This window comes from Delphinapterus leucas, chromosome 1 (assembly GCF_059928025.1).
Source record: "Delphinapterus leucas isolate spDelLeu-1000000601 "Yukka" chromosome 1, BTC_Dleu_Yukka2, whole genome shotgun sequence".
Classification (NCBI taxonomy): Eukaryota; Metazoa; Chordata; class Mammalia; order Artiodactyla; family Monodontidae; genus Delphinapterus; species Delphinapterus leucas.
In genome coordinates, this window is record NC_143129.1 from 169,139,292 (window position 1) to 169,154,699 (window position 15,408).

Below are 15,408 nucleotides of genomic sequence, written 5' to 3' on the forward strand. Positions count from 1 at the left end.
GCCTGGAATCCCTATGTCTACTGGTTCCCTGTCCCTCCCTCTGGTGCAGCCGAACGAATTCTCCCTTGCACCCCCTTTTCTGTGCATCCTTCTGTTCCCTTCAGATAGAGCACAATGCAATTGATTAGGCCTCTGTTTTCTCAATTTCAATCACATCCTCGCCCTGCCTCCCTGAGATTACAGGCGGGTCACCTTGATTGCGGTTTCCACCGTTCACAAAACCCTTCAGTCATTTACAAAACCATCTCTCGTCTCATTCACTCCCCCACCTGGCTCTTCTCTTCTGTGATGCGTGATTTTACTGGCTTAAGACTCAGAGGGCAATTTTATTTCCAAGTTCATGGTGGGGGAGGAGGACACCTAATTGACTAATGCTGGATGTTTCACATGCCTCGTCTAATTTGAGCCTCGCCATGAGGCAGTGCAGAAGTATGATTATTCCTGTTTTACAAAAGTGGAAACAAAGACTCTGAAAGACTACAGCGCTTGCTCAAGGTCATCCAGCTGGATGATGCAGTCAGGATTTGAACACAGGTTTGTGTGACTTCGAAGTCTTATGCATCCCCCTGTGTCACATTGCCTTATTTGATGGAGCAGCATGGGAAAGTATAATACTAAACCAGAGTCAGGGCCAGGGAGGATAGGGGGCGGGGGTAGCCCCATATGTGCTGAGGGTTGTTTTCATAAAACAGCCAAGTCATTTATTAATTTCACACACATCTACTGATGTCTCTTGTAGGCTGGTCCTGTCCAGGAGACAGAACAGTAAACAATTACAACACTTAGGGGCAAGGTCAGTCTCGAGGCCAAGGGAGACTTCTTGGAGGAGGTGAAAGAAAAGTCTGCTTGATGAAGCAGCCAGAGGGTGAGATCATCTCCCACTGAGGGAATGGCATGTGCAAAGGTCCAGAGGTATGGGAGAGCAAGGCCAAGTCAGGCAAGAGCAAATAATTATGTATGGGAAGGTTGAGGGAAAAGATGAGGCATATAAGAAGATGGTTGGAAAGTCAAGGCAAGAGGTAGGAGGGTGAGAAAACCAAGGGTTATGGTCCCTGAGTTGTGGAGAAAAGTCAGAGAGAAAAAATGTCGGTGCCCCAGGACCTATTGGGATGAGTCTATTCTGGATCCCACTGCTCCAGTTCTGAGCTGGGCAGACCCACTATCCACTCCAGGAGTTCTCTCCCAGGTACAGTATAAAAGCCTCCCTTCTACCCGGCCATCCACATCCATTACACCCCCACACACACACACACCCGGATGGTCTTGCAGTGTAACTAACACACACACACACACACACACACACACACACACACCCTGGATGGTTTTGCAGTGGTGTCCATACTCCCTCTAGTGGTCACTCTGGGCACTACAGCCAAAACTTTCGTCCGAGACAGGAGGACCAGGTCCCTTGAGAGCCTCCCAATGCATCAGAATGGGAGAGACAGTAATTCAGTACAGTTCCTGCTCTCAGAAATCTCACAATGTAATGATAGAGTGAAGGAGACAGGCACAGGCAGAAGGCGTAGGAGAACAGGGGAGGGTCCTAACTCAATTGGGCAGGGGGAAGTCTTCTCATTAGAGGTGCTGCTTCACCACCGGAGACCTGAAAAAGGAGTGAAAGTTTGCTAGCAAGAAAGAAGCAAGCAAGAGAGGGGCATTCCAGACTTGACAGAAGTAAGTAGCTCAGAGGCAGGAAATGGGGCCGTGCAGAGAGTTACAATTAAGTAGGTGTGATTGGAGTGAAAAAGTTGAGGGGGATCAGTGGCTAAAGATGAAGATGACGAGGTAGGCAGGGGGTCTTGTCTGCCATTGCCCTCGGGCTAGGATTCCAAACCTTGGGCCACGGAAGCCACTGAAGGGTTTTGAGCAGGGTAATAACAGAGTCAGATTCACTTTCCAGAAGGAACCCCATGGTGACCAACACGGAGGAAGGATGGGAGGGGAAGAGGTGGGAGAGGAACACCCTTCTTGGACACAAAGAACCACACCAGGTCACACTCATAGGAGAAAACAGAGCTTTGGGCAGGCCTGTGAACCAGACATATCAACACACGTGATGACACCTACAGACATGTCAGTGGGACCCCAGGCTGAGCACCCAGACAAACAAACACATACTGACAGACGCTCAGACATATAACTCAGGTCCTCGAGCCAAAAGGAAACCAAGAACACACATTTACCCCCAGACACAGGCTGACAGTGAGAACCATGCACGCCCTGATGGACACAGGAATTCACACACACACACACACACACACACACACACACACACACACACACATGCAGTGTGGCTGTCAAGGGCTCTACCCTGCCCCCCTCTCTCTCCCCCTGGGTCCCTCACCACCTCGGGCAGGAACAAAGCTGACCTTTGCCCTCTGGCCTCTGGCCTCTCCTCCCACACCCCCTGCCCAGAGGGAGGAGCCTTTGAAGTCTGGGCTGCAGCTGGGGTTTCCTGTTGCCTGGAGGAATGTGGGAGGACTTTCTGGGAGGGGTGAGTGCAGGGAGGCTAGCCCATGAGGAGGGATAATGGGGACCTGGGGGCCTTGGTTCCCACTGTACCACAGTGAAGGAGGGCTTCCTGCTTCCATGGTCTCTTGGGCCCCAGCTCTGAGCCGTTCCCATCCAGAGGAGGGGAAAACCAAGGCCATAATGGCTCCAGTCCAACGGGCCTCTTGTTCCTGGATCAGTAGCTCAGTGGCTCAGGACAGGCCCTCAACCTCTTTTGGCCCAGTTTCTCCTTCTGTGGACTGGGATGAATCCCTCTCCAGCATTCCAGACCTTTCCTGAGGTAGCTCCAAGAGTGGGACCAACCCCAGAACTTCTGTAGTCAGGGAAGGCAAGGCTCCCTTCACTCTGCCCTTTCCAGGAGCTCCAGGGGCCTGGTTCCAGGCTGCTGTGACCTCTCAGTTATTGTCAGTATTATTATCATGACTTAATAATCCCTCAGCATGCCCGTGCCAGTTTTCAAAGTGCTTTCACATCCATGTGTTCAGTAAATCTTCTCAACAGCTTTGCCTGTAACACAGAGAAAGGATTACTCCTCAACTTTACACATGTGGAAATTGAGACTCAGAGAGTTTTAAGGACACACAAGTAAAAGCAGAATCAGAACCAGGTCTGGGGAATTCCCCGGCAGTCCAGTGGTTAGGACTCCACGCTTCCACTGCAGGGGGCCCAGGTTCGATCCCTGGACGGGGAACTAAGATCCTGCATGTCGCTTGGCACAGCTGAAAAAAAAGAACCAGGTCTGTCTGGCTCCTATTTCACATGGCCTCCAAACCCTTAGGCCCTACAACTTTACCTCTGGACTCTCACCTCTATTTCCTGGGGTCTAGCTATACCACCTTCTGCTTGCATTGAATCAAAAATGGTTGGAGTGAGCAGAACCCAGAAAGGATGATGCAGGTTCTTCCAGGACCTGGGTCCCCTCCTTCAAGTCTGCTTTCTCTGGGAGCTTATAGCTACCCTGCCCAGCCTGAAGTGACCCCAGATGCTGTTTTTGCGGACTGGGTAGCCCCCATTTAGACTAGGCTGGTGAAGCAGAGATGTCAATTAGACACTAGGTGGCAGCAGCCACCTACAGAAAGACTCAGCTTGAGTTTGGGGAGACCACCCCCCTCACCCAACACAATTTTAAGAGGCTCCAAGAGAAAGACCAGCCCCCAAATGACTGGGAAACCCTGTGATGCTTGGTTTCCAGCTATGCCCAACACCTTAGGGACTAAGCACCCACCCTGTCTGGGGAGGGGGCCTCTGAAGCAGCCTGGAGTGGGAGGGGAATGCATGGACAACCCCACCTAACTTCTATTCCCCTCTCACTCGTGGAGCCATGGGCCCTACTAACCTTGCACCTTATGACCTAACCTCTCCCCTCCCATGCGTTTCCCAAATGCCTTTTCATCCCAATCTACCTGGGGCTCCCTATTTCCCAGAAGCTATGCTGTATGCCCACCCAATTCCCTCCCCAAATTTGATTCAGCTTAGGTGGGATCTTCATGCCCTTGGGCAGAGCCTAATAGGTAAGGATGTTGTGAGGGGGTAAAAGAAAGGGGAACCTGGGCCTCTCCTATGCTCCCCAGTGATAAGTCTCACCAGTGGGGGACCAGCTGGTGCAAGATGCCAAAGTCCCATCTATTTGTGATAACTTTAGACTCAGGCTTTGGAGGTGCAAAGGGCCCCTAACGACTTTAACCACTGCTTTCATTAATATCTGACCTTATAACTGTTCCCATTCAATGAATAAATCTTTGAACCCAGGGCTTGCCTGCAAGGAGAAGCTGCTCCCAAATGGGGGGCCTCTGCCACTGGCCATGCCAGCCCCATGATGCCAGATCAATAGGCGTACTATTTAGACCCTAAACCTCTCCCACGGCTGCTGTGCCCCGGTCCCCGCAAAGGGCCAACAGAGAGTGCCCCCTAGATCCCCTCTTTTGCCCTCTGGGGGTTCCAGACTGTCTAGAGGAGGGGCTTGGGAGGGGTGGAGGTGTAGGGAAGGTGGTGACAGGGAGCTGCAGTTGGCAAAATGACACCACCTGCCTTTGTCACATGCTGGCCCTCACCTCGCAACACCCCGCAGGGCCAAAGGAAGAGTCAGAAACAGGTGGGCCAAGGACAAAGGCACCGCTGAAGAAACTTCAGACATGGGGCAAGACAGAAAAAAGCCAGCAGACACTGGACAAAGGAATGTCAGACACACAGATGAAGTGGGACTAGCGCAGGACCAGTCAGGGCCGGTGCTGGTAGACACCGAGGACTGGGCAGCCACCATGCATTATTCATCTCCATGTCCCCTGTGAGCCCTGCATACCTCAGTTAACATTTGTCGAATTGAAGTGCCAAGGGAGGACACACAGACACTGGGGAGAGAAGGTCAGACGGAGACCTGCGGAGTCAAAGCTCCCTGCCATGGCCCAGAGGTTAAGCAGTGGGCTTTGGAATGAAACGGATCCTGGTCTGGCTGGGCTCTACCACTTCTTCAGTGGGTGTCATGGGCCTCAGTGCCCTCATCTCTAAAATGGAAATGATAACAATACCATTTCACCAGGTCTTTGCAGGACTCAAGAGCCCTGCCGTGTTCAGTAAATGGCAGCAGCAGCAGTTTTCCTTTCCGGGCTGTCCAGATACCTCCCCTTGGTAACCAGGCCCTGGCAGTGCACATTTCCATCTGTGGGGATAGGCCAGGCAGGGGGCCCAGAGCGAGGGGCTGGATAACAGATGTGACCTGAAGAGGAGGTAGGTGAAGGTGCTGAGTCCAGCCCCCTGGGCACAGCAGGGGCTCTGAACTGTTGAATCTGAATGTTGCTTCCTGACACAAGGAAAAAGCTCAGTCGAATTCAGGAGGGCAAGGGGTGTGTGTGTGTGTGTGTGTGAGAGAGAGAGAGAGAGAGAGAGATCTGTGGATTATCCAGGAATTTGTGCCCTCGCCGCCCTTGGACTTCTAGAAACACTAAGCTTTGGTGGGGGTCGCTAAACCCAGAGCTCAGAACTTGAGACGCGGTCACTGAGTGAGGAGGAGGTGCTGGTGGGCTTTGAGGTTTCTAGAGCAGCCCTCTCGCCATAAACCCTTGCGCTTTACTCAGTAGGAAACCTTTTCATAAAGGGAGAATGCCCCCAAATTCAGGGAGTCGGTCCTCTCCTCTTTCCTCTTCCTCTCTTATTTAATTGGGATGCCCCAGAAAGTAGCAGGCCCTTTAGCTAATCCCTCGATTCCCTATTCTACTCTCATTCCCTTCGCAGACCCCGCCCCTTCGCTCCCGCCCCTAACCTCCGCTCAAGCCAGAGCCCCCGCGGGGGACTAGGAACGTGGGAAACGTTCCCAATCCTTGGGGAGAACCAGCACCCCTTGGTAAAACAGGACTCGCCCCGGCCGGAGGGGCCCGGGCGCTGGGGTCCCTGCAGGGTCCCGGCCGCGCCGTCGGAGCTGCTGGCACCGCCCCGCCCGCCCCGCGCGCCGAGCGGCCGAGGCGGGGACTACAAGTCCCGGCGTGCCGCGCGCGCGCTCCCCCCTGGGGTTCCGGATGGTGAGCGGCGAAGGTAAGGCGAGCTCGCAGAGGCAGCGGCGGCGGCGGCGGAGACGGAGAGAGGCAGGCAGGCAGGGCGAGGGCGAGAGACGGAGGGAGGGAGCGAGCGAGGCAGACCAGACAGACAGACAGGCGGGCGGGCGGGCAAAGCGAGCCACCCGCCAGGCTGCGCTCAGCCCCGCTCGCAGCGGAGAGAGCAGAAGGCAGGAGGAGGGAGGGGAGGAGGGGGAGGGAGGGAGAGAGGGAATCCAGCTACCACCACCCAAAGCCAGCGTCTGCTTTCTGTCCTCATTTCCTTTTCCCACCCAGCTCTGAGAGCAGAGAAAGGCAGAGGGAGCGAGAGATAGAGACAGTCAGAGAGACAGACAGACAGCCAGAGAGAGCAGGAGGGAGGAGGGCGGAGGAGGAGGAGCAGGAGGAGGACTACGCGGGGCGCGTTCCCTCCCAGGTTTGCAATTGGGGGGGGTGGGGGCGGGGGTGTCCAGGGCTGTGAGAGTGTGTGCGCGGTGGGGGGAGAGAGGGGGGCGCAGAGAGCTAAGGAGTGATAGAGGTGGGGGGCGCCGCGGGAGCGGGGGGCCGTGTCCAGTGGAGTTAGCGGCGGAGAATGTGAGCCGAGGCGCGAGCCATGCTGTCAGCAACGGCGGGCGGCTCAGGGCTCCACCACGACTGCTCTCCCCAGCTGCCGAGCGCCCGCGTCGCTGCCGCGGCCGGAAGACAGACGCCCCCCAAAGCCCCTCGCCTGGCTCGGACCAACGGAGCCGGCAGCCCAGCACTCCGGTGAGTGGCGCCTCCTCCCCAGCCCTACACCCCCGCTGGGGACCGGCCGGCCGGGCTCTTTTGTGCAGCGCACCGGGGGGGCTCTGCGCCCCCTCCGCGCGCCCGGGTCCGGTCCGCCGGACCCCGTGGCTGCGGTGCCCGCGGTGCGATCGGTCTTTGTTTCCACCGGGGCCCGCGGCTCGGCTGGGCTCGGCTCGAAGCCTGGCAGGCAGCGCCGGGAAGGGGGAGGGGGAGGTGGACGAGAAGGGGGGGCGGGGAGGGGGGGTTCTCGGGTTTCCTGGCCGCCCCGCGGCTCCCCCGGCTCGGGGGCGAGGTGCGCGCCTAGCGCTGCCGCGCGCCCCCTCCTCCTTCCCCCTCCCTCCGTCTTTGGATTTAAAACTGCAATTTGCTCTCCAGCTTGCTGAGAATGTGGGGGGGGGGTGGGTGAAGGGGGGGACCGTGGGAGCGGAGAACAAGGCTGGATTTTAGGAACGGCCCTGGGAAAGGGGGAGACTGCGGAGGGAGGAGCCCCTCCCCTTCAACCCCCAAATCCCAAGGTTCTGCTGGTGCTCTGGGAGTTGAGGGGCGGGGACCTAATGACCCGGAGGGGGTGTGGGGCGGAGGAGGGATTTGGGGGCGGCCAGGGCCGTAGGGGTTGGGCCGCGTGCCCGGTTACCTGGCGAACAAAGTCGGCTCACTTTTGCATAAATAAATAAATAATCGCCTATCAATGCATTTCCTCTGAGGCTCTGATTGAATCGGCCCCCTCTTCCCCAGGGGGTGGGGTGCTGAGTGACAGCTGTCAGCCCCCTGGGCCGGTAGCTGGGGGTGAATTGCAGAATCCCTCTGCTTTCTGGCTAAGGGCGCATTCCCCTGCTGGGTCCTGGTCCCCAGGCAGAGCCAGAGGGGCAGGGGGCTGGCTCTGAGTCTAGGAAATAACCTTGTTTCCTGTTCTACAGGAAAAGGGACAGCAACCCAGAGTTTGGGGGCTGGGGATGAAGACTGATGGGAGCTGGAGGGGTTCCCCAGCAGCCTGACCCCCCAGCCTCCTGCCAGGCGAAGGGGCCAGCTGAGGGAGGAAGGATGTGGGCCTTGCTGGCCGGAGGCGGGAGCTGGGGCCGTCCCTGAGGCGGGCAGCGGGCACTGAGAGGGAGGAGGGAGAGAGAGAGAAGCGGGGGCGGGAATTCTCTACCGCAGACCCTGGGGGCCAGGGCCAGATGTGGAGGGGTGGGGAGTCCCCCCTCCCTCCTAGCTTGGGGGCCCTGGGGCTGGGCTGGGAGGGGCTGAGCCTGGTGCCCTCCGTTCTGCACCAGTGCCTGACTGGCAGGGCCAGCTGAATTTGGGCCCAGGCGTCACCCTGGGAGGTAGGGCCAGGCTGCACCAGCCTGGCCCCTGAGCACAAGGAGGGACCCTTGGGGGGCCTGTGCCTGTCTGGCTGGGCAGGCGTTTCCCGCCGGACCAGTTGGTGTCAGGCGGGACTTGGCCCCAGCTCCCTGGGCAGAGCTCAGGGTGTGAGGACAAGCTTTGCCTCCGGGTCAGGGTGGCCACATTTTGTCCGCTGCTGCCGCCGGCGGGGCGGGGGCATGCGCCCGGGCCTGGGCAGAGTCCTGCCAGGAGCATTTGGGGTGTTTCTATTGTTGGCTTGTTCCTGTTCCGTGTGGCCCGGTGTGTGTAGCTGTGTGAGCTGGGGCTGTAGGTGACAGATTACCAGTTGGTCTGTCCCCCACCCACACACAGCCCCCACCCCTGCCGCCTGGAGGGGCAGGCTGGGTTGTGGTGGTGAGCTGTGGGGGCACCCCCCCCCAGGTGGCATGTGCCTGCAGCTTGCCATCTCCCTCCTTTGAGCAGATGTATATTTTTATAGTAATGGAAAATCAAACTGGATAGTAAGTTGAATTCCTTTTTTTCTTCTGCTGTGTCAGTAGTTGGAATAACCCCTAGAGACTAGTGAACTTCTTGCCCCAGAGCTCCTACCCTCCAGAGGTTGCAAAGATCAGTGAGGGCATGAGCTTTGGGGGACCCGTTCAAACCAGTGACTCTTGTCCCTCTTGGTCTGGCATTGGGGCAGGTGCCCAGGTGGGCGGGCATTGCCCCCTCCCCAGGCATTCCCCCCACACCCCACCCCACCCCAGGTGTAGTCTGTCCTCTCAGCCACCTCCTTGGTCAGTGCCTAAGCTGTGCCCAAGCCCTCAGGGACCTTCTCCTGGTGGGCTCTCTCCCCCTGCCTGGGCTCCTGGCCCACGTGTTGATATTTATTTTCTGTAGTAAAATCCATTTTTAATGCCGTTACTTTTGAAATAATATAGAGAGAAACAAATGTGATGTGTTTAAGTTGCCCTCTGTGAGTTTTTAATGTGATCTATGGCTGAGGTAGTGATGGAAGGAGCTGTTCGGCTTGGGGGAATTTGGTGTCATAAAGAAAAAGAGCTTGCTGTTTATTATGGTTGCTGGGCTGGGGGGTCTGGAACACGGTCGTGGGGGCAGGGAGCCCCAGCACCCCCAGGTGCTGTGGATGGACAGGGTTGCTTCTGTTTGGAGGTGTGTGGGTTCCAGGATTGTTTTGCATTGCTCCCCAGCCCTTGATGGGGCCTTTGGTGAGGGGGCTTGGGAGCTGGGGGGCTTTGTCCCCTCCCATTCCACCTGGTTAGATTGGGGCAGGGAGGCTTATGGAACCCCCTGCTGAGCTAAGTGGAGGTGTACTGTAGGGAGGATGGATTTGGATTCTAAAGGAGGTTAAGAGACAGAGACGGGATCTTTACCTGCTTGGTGTGGCTGTGCTGGAGGCTTGCGGGGCAAACTGTCCCTGGCAGAAGACCTTTTTTTTTTAGGGGGGGCTGATCTGGACCGGCAGAGCCCCAGAGGGACATTGCTTGTTCTCAATCAGCCTGGAGCGCTGGCTCGAGCCACTACCTCCTCTTGCCTCTGTTCCCCATTGGACAGGGGCTTTCTCCAGGCAAACCTGATCCCCCTCACTTCCCCTCTTCTCTGCCCCACCCCAAGTCAACTTCTTTTTTTTTTTTTTTTTTGGTTTGTGGAATACAGAGCTTTGTGCCTCAGGCCAGCCACCCAAGACCACAGGGTGCCATGCCTTCATACCAGATGCCCAGGCACTTTTGGTGTGATTAGTGAGGTCAAGCAGACTCACCATTATGGGATGGAGCCCAGCTCTGCCTGTGGGTCCCCTGGGTCTCTTGGGACAGAGCCGGGGAGGGGGAAGCCAGGATGGGGTGGAGCTGAGAACTGAAGGGGGGGAGCAACGGTAACATTGTTGCTAATGTCAGCAGATGGGCCCCCCAGGGAGAGAGCTGGGGGAGGTGGGGAGGAAAGAGACCCAGAGAGCCCGACTTGAGGTGGAAAGAGGAAAAGATGGTGACAGAAGCCAGTGATGAGGGGGTGAGAGAGAAAACGGTCAAGGAGAAGAGCCAGGATCACAGCCCCTGGAGATGGCATCCAGGGGACCAAGAAGTCCTACGCATGTGCCACTCCCCACCCCACAGCCCAAAATGAGCGGGCACTGAGAGCCTCTCACCCAAGATCAAATGCTGCTAGGATTGTATCTGGAGGAGAGACAAGCAAACGTCTCTGGGAAAAGAGAGGAGGACAGGTGGGAGAGGGAGAGAAGGAAGCTCTCCCACAGGAGGAGAGAGAACGGGGAGACAGCGGGATTCCAGGGGTCACTTGACTAATGCTCCTGCCCCAGGGCAGCGTCTCCCCTCTCCCCAAATGTCTGGGAACAGAGCCGACCTCTTCTTTGGACCTGGGGGCGGAGCCTGAGGCAGGTACAGCGCCCCACAGGTTGTGGGCGCTCTGTGTCAGGAGGCACCGGGCTTTTAAAAGTGGGGAACATTAGGACCGTTAGAGACACCAGGGGTGTCATCCGGTTTGATGCCCCCCACCTTGTTTGACAGGAGGAAATCCAGTCTAGAGGGGCCCCCTCCCCTTGCTTGCCTGGGACCTAGGCTCTTTCCGTCCACCTCTCTGTAGTTAGAGAGCTGGAACAGCTGCAGGGGGCCTCCTGGGTGCGGAGGGGGCCAGAGCCTGGGGAGAGGAGCAGGCGGGCACCCTTGTGGCCAGAGCCCCCCCAGGGGAGGGGGAGGCGCCGCTGCCGGGAGAGAGGGAGGGAGGGGAGAGAGGAGGGGAAACTGTGAGTCAGGCTTCCAAGAGCTGAGGATGAGAGCCAGAGCTGGGAGGGAGAGGGCAGGGAGGGCTGCTCAGAAGCGGAGAGGGAGGGGGCCCAGCCAGGGGCAAGGAGAGCTCTAGAGGGAGGGAGCCAGCCCCTGGCCCTGGCCCAGCGGTAGGGCTGTGCAGGGCTGTGCAGCCAACATGGACTTTGCCCGTGGCAGGTCAGGAAGGAGCCAGATTCTGCCCCTGCGGTGTCCTTTTCATTCCCAGCGTCCTTTTCATTCCCTATTCCTCATTTATGATCCCACCCCAGGGTCTCAGGAAGAATGACTGACTGTGTCATCCCATCCCTTCCTCAGTTTCCCCATCTATTGTGGGATTTGGACTGTGAGCTCTTCTTAGAGAGGGAGGAACAGAGCCTCCTGGGAAGTGTTGGGGGGTACCTCCTCCAGCTGCTGGCTTTGTGCCGGGGGCCCCGCTGGAGGCTGCCACCAGTCAGTGTAGGTGCAGGCCTCCGCGGTAGGGCTCCTCTTGAGCCCTCAGAGTTGCTGGGCCAGGGAGTGGCGGTGACGAGTGCTGGGGTGCAGTGTGTGTGTGTGGTGCTGGGCTGGCAATGGTAGGTGGACTGCCTGGGACCTCTCAGGATGGCCAGGGCGTAGACAGGGCCACGAACTCCAGATGTCCAGAGCCAACCTCCATTTGGGGAGGGAGGAGACACCCTTGTGATCCACCCCCCTCCACCTTATCCCTGTGGGTCAGAGGCTCTGGGGCAGCTGGGAGGTAGGAATGGTCCCTGTGGGAGCTGGTGAGAACTGCCTATGGGGCCCCTCGTGTCCGGAGCTGGGACCAGCACTGGAGGGATCCCCAGGGACTGCTTGGGAGGGAGGAGGGAAGGAGCCCCCCTCCCACCCATCTGACAGGAAGCTATGGCTTCGTCCAAGGCCTTGCATCCCCCAGCCCTTCCCTCCTGGATCCCCAGCGTCTCTTCCATTGGTGAGGGGATGAGGGAGGTGGGCACTGAAGCTTCCTCTCCTACAGGGCCTGGATTTGGGGGGAATGGTGAAGTGAAGGCAAAGTGAGGCCCCCTGCCTCCCCCTACACGCACGCACACAGACTCAGCTGCAGTGAGGCCCTGTTTTCTCCTCTCTCTGCTCTGGGGTCCTTGGCTTGGGAGCCCAGGGGAGGGGCCACTTCTGCAGCTGGCTGGCCTCGAACTCCCAGCTCAGCCAGCTGCTACTGAAGCTTCCAGAAGCTGCAGCTCTGCACCCCCTCCCCGCCCCCTGAGCCAGGAGAGGCCTTTGCTGACCTGGGGGAGGGTGTCTTGGTGAGCGAGTGGGCACCCTTAGAAGGACTAGCACAGACAACCAGACAGATGGGTGGCGGAGCAGATGGACAGAGACACCCACGCACAGGCAGACGGAGAGAGACAGACAGATGGACCAGGACTGGGAGAGACGGACATACAGAGGTGCTGGCAGAGACAGAAGTCAGAAAAATGGAAGGGCCTGGGGAGAGAGAAACAGAGAGAGAGAGACAGAGACTTGGAGACAGGGAGATCCAAGGGGGGAGACAAGGTGACTGAGATGGGAGAAGGAGAGATATGGGGGAGAGAGGGAGGGGCAGGAAGAGATAAAGAAAGGGGGAAACCCAGACCGAGAGAAAGAGAGAGGAGAGACTGAAGGCTACAAACCACAAACAAGGATTTGATGAGAATCTGGAAGGTGTTTTCTCCTGCTTCCCTCCCCAAACCCCCAGGCCAGCCAAGTCTCCATTCCTTCCACCCCCGGCTCAGTTTCCAGCTGCTAAAGAGGTCAGGGAGAAAGAGAGAGGAAGACACACACACACACACACACACACACTCCCCCCAGATCCCAGAGACCCCTTTCCCCTGAGCTCTTTGTAGGGGGAGGGAGTTGCGGAGGGTGCCTCTCCTAGCCCTGACCCCTACTCACAAATGTACATACCCCTTGTCTCAGAAAATACCCCAGAATACTCCCCTCTCACTCCCCACTCACACTCACCGTGTGTCTCCTTGTGTAAGTGCCCCGTACTCACGCCTGCCCGCAGGGGCCTGGCCTCACACACACTCACAAATACACATTTTGTGGCATACATGTCTCTGCTCTCGCGCTCATCCCGAATCTCACAAACATAACCGGTGAACCTGTCCCTATGCCTTCTTACCCATACAGGCAGTGACACACAGGCCTCATCGTGGCTTCTCAAAACATGTTGATACACACACATACACAGTCACACTCTCACACAACAGTGGCAGTCACCCCAGAGCAGAGAGAGGACTCTTTCTCTCTGGAGGGGAAGATCAGGGTTCCCAGGGAGCCATGGTGTCATGGTGGGGGGGGGTATGCCCCCCACTCTGACCTAGCTGGCAGGGCAGGGAGGCAGGAGACACTTGCAGCCGGTGGCAGCCTTCCTGCAGGGCCTGGCCTGGACACAGAGGAACTGGCTGGTGTGAAAGAGCTGAGAGCTGGTGAGAGTGTGTATGCACGTGTACAAACATGTGCACGCATGTACAGGTATAAGGGATGGTGAGTGTCTGTTACAATGTGTATGAGAGAGACTGAGTGCATATGAGGTGGGATATGGGTGTGACAGGGAGATCCACTCCCCAAGGGGTGTGGAGTGTGTGGGTGTGGGTGTGACAGCTACTTGTCGGGTATGTCTGTGTGGAGGCATGTATATGTGACAGGTGCATGTGGCTGTACCTGGCTTTGCAGTGTGCGGGTGTGTGTCATGGGCGTACACATGTGAAGGACTGGGACTCTGGGGCTGAGGGGCATGTGTACCAGGGTGCAGTGTTCTGCAGATGTGAAGGTGTGGGGGATGTTTGCGTGTGAGTGTAGTGTAGGCAGGGTGCACGGATGAGGGGGTAGCTGCTTGTGTGAGGCTGTGAGCTCGTAGCCTGGGTTGGAGGGCTGTTTTCCAAGGCAAGGATGCTGCTTGAACAGAGGCCACCGGCATGAACACATGCGAAGGGGCTCCAAGGCACACAGTTGGGCGCTGACCCGCACAGACGCACAAGGACAGACATACCCGCCCCTGTCCTCCCTCTTCGTCTCTCCTGGCGTCAGTGGTTTTCAAAGGAGCCTCCACGAGGACTGTTTGCTGTGCAGTTCCCCCCACCCCGCAGCCCGTGCCTCTTCAAACACAGGGATGCCCTCCAGGCAGCTTTGTGGAGGCTCCTGCCTCGACCATCTGAAGGCAGATGGGTGGGCTGGGATCTGCTGCCGCCCCCCCAGGGAGTGAGGAGGCGGCTCTGCTCCTTCGGCCTGGGCACAGGAAGAGACAGATGGACTGCCTGTCTCGACACCCGGACGTGGGGTCTGGGGGTGGGCGGGCACCACCGGCAGAGGGGCTCTAGCGGGCAGCCCCCAGGTGGGCCCCTGAGCAGAGGCCAGGACTCTGCCCTTCACCTCCTCAGAGGGGCACCCGCCCTCACCCCGCAGCCCCATCACCTGTCTGGGCACAGGGGCCCAACTCCAGCCCCTCGCACCTCCTAAATACACAACCACTTCCCCACTCACAGCTCCAGCACCCCTAAACACACAGCCCCAGCATGCCCCCAAACACACAATCACCACATGCCTGCTCACCCAAACACATATTACAGCCCTAGTACTTAACCAAAACCTAGATGTTTATGACTCCCAATATACCCCCAGACACCCCAACACACACACACAAGGCTTCTACCACATCCTCAAACATACCAACTCTTCCTCCAATCCCAGCACCTCCCCAGATACACCCAGAACCCTACTGTTAGCCCTAATACCTTCCACACACTCAGGTTCTCAGAGTCCCAGCACCTAACCAGACACCCTCAGACTCTCCCGACGGCCCCAGCGTTTCCCTCCGCTGCAGCTCATCACGTCCCCAGACACACCGATACAGCCCCCTGCACCTTTCCAAACTCTCCCCGCGACATACGCGTACTCACACCGCCTCAACACCCACGCAGAGGAGGACGCCCCTGCAGCCACACCATTTACCTCAAACGCACAGACACGGCGCACCTTTGAACAGTAACGTCCCCTCAGCTTCTCGTACCTTCCAGGCCGTGCACGTGCATGCGCATCCCGCACACGCACACACACCCCCCAGATCCCAGCACCTCCGCACACAAGCAGTCCTCTGTGTGTTCCCCAGCAAGCTCCAGCTCCAGTACTTTCCTCAGCCATCCAAGGGCCCAGGGACAGCCCCCACCCCTCTCCAAACACCAGTCCCGCACTCATACACAAACACACAGGGCCCCAGCCCAGTCACCCCTCAGAGCAGCTCCGCCCTGCGCCCACACCTCACCCTGCAGCCGCACTCCCACCATCACACGTTCCAGCACAGCCTCCCTCCTCAGCGCTCTCCATCACCGCCCCCCCACCCCACCTTGTCCTCCCCAGCCTCCCTCCCCCAAACCCCCCCGCAGATAGCCTCAGCCTTGCAGACACACTGGCCCACTCTTCCGTGCTCTTTCTCATTCTCGGCTGCC

The 15,408-nt window shown here is 58.0% G+C and overlaps 1 protein-coding gene across 7 annotated transcripts in view; it reads left to right on the plus strand.

The window, feature by feature from the left end:
• The first annotated feature begins 5,991 nt into the window (after nucleotides 1-5,991).
• The window catches only part of AHDC1 (AT-hook DNA binding motif containing 1), a 76,052-nt gene continuing 66,635 nt past the window's right edge, over nucleotides 5,992-15,408 (plus strand). For 6 of the 7 annotated variants that reach the window (XR_016388163.1, XR_016388165.1, XM_089898172.1 and 3 more), the window contains exons 1-2: nucleotides 6,071-6,471; nucleotides 6,703-6,800. The gene's annotated coding sequence lies outside the window, so the exon portion shown is untranslated. Of the gene's footprint in view, nucleotides 6,037-6,070; nucleotides 6,472-6,702; nucleotides 6,801-15,408 lie in introns of those variants that run through there. The other variant, XM_089898186.1, reaches the window with a different exon arrangement.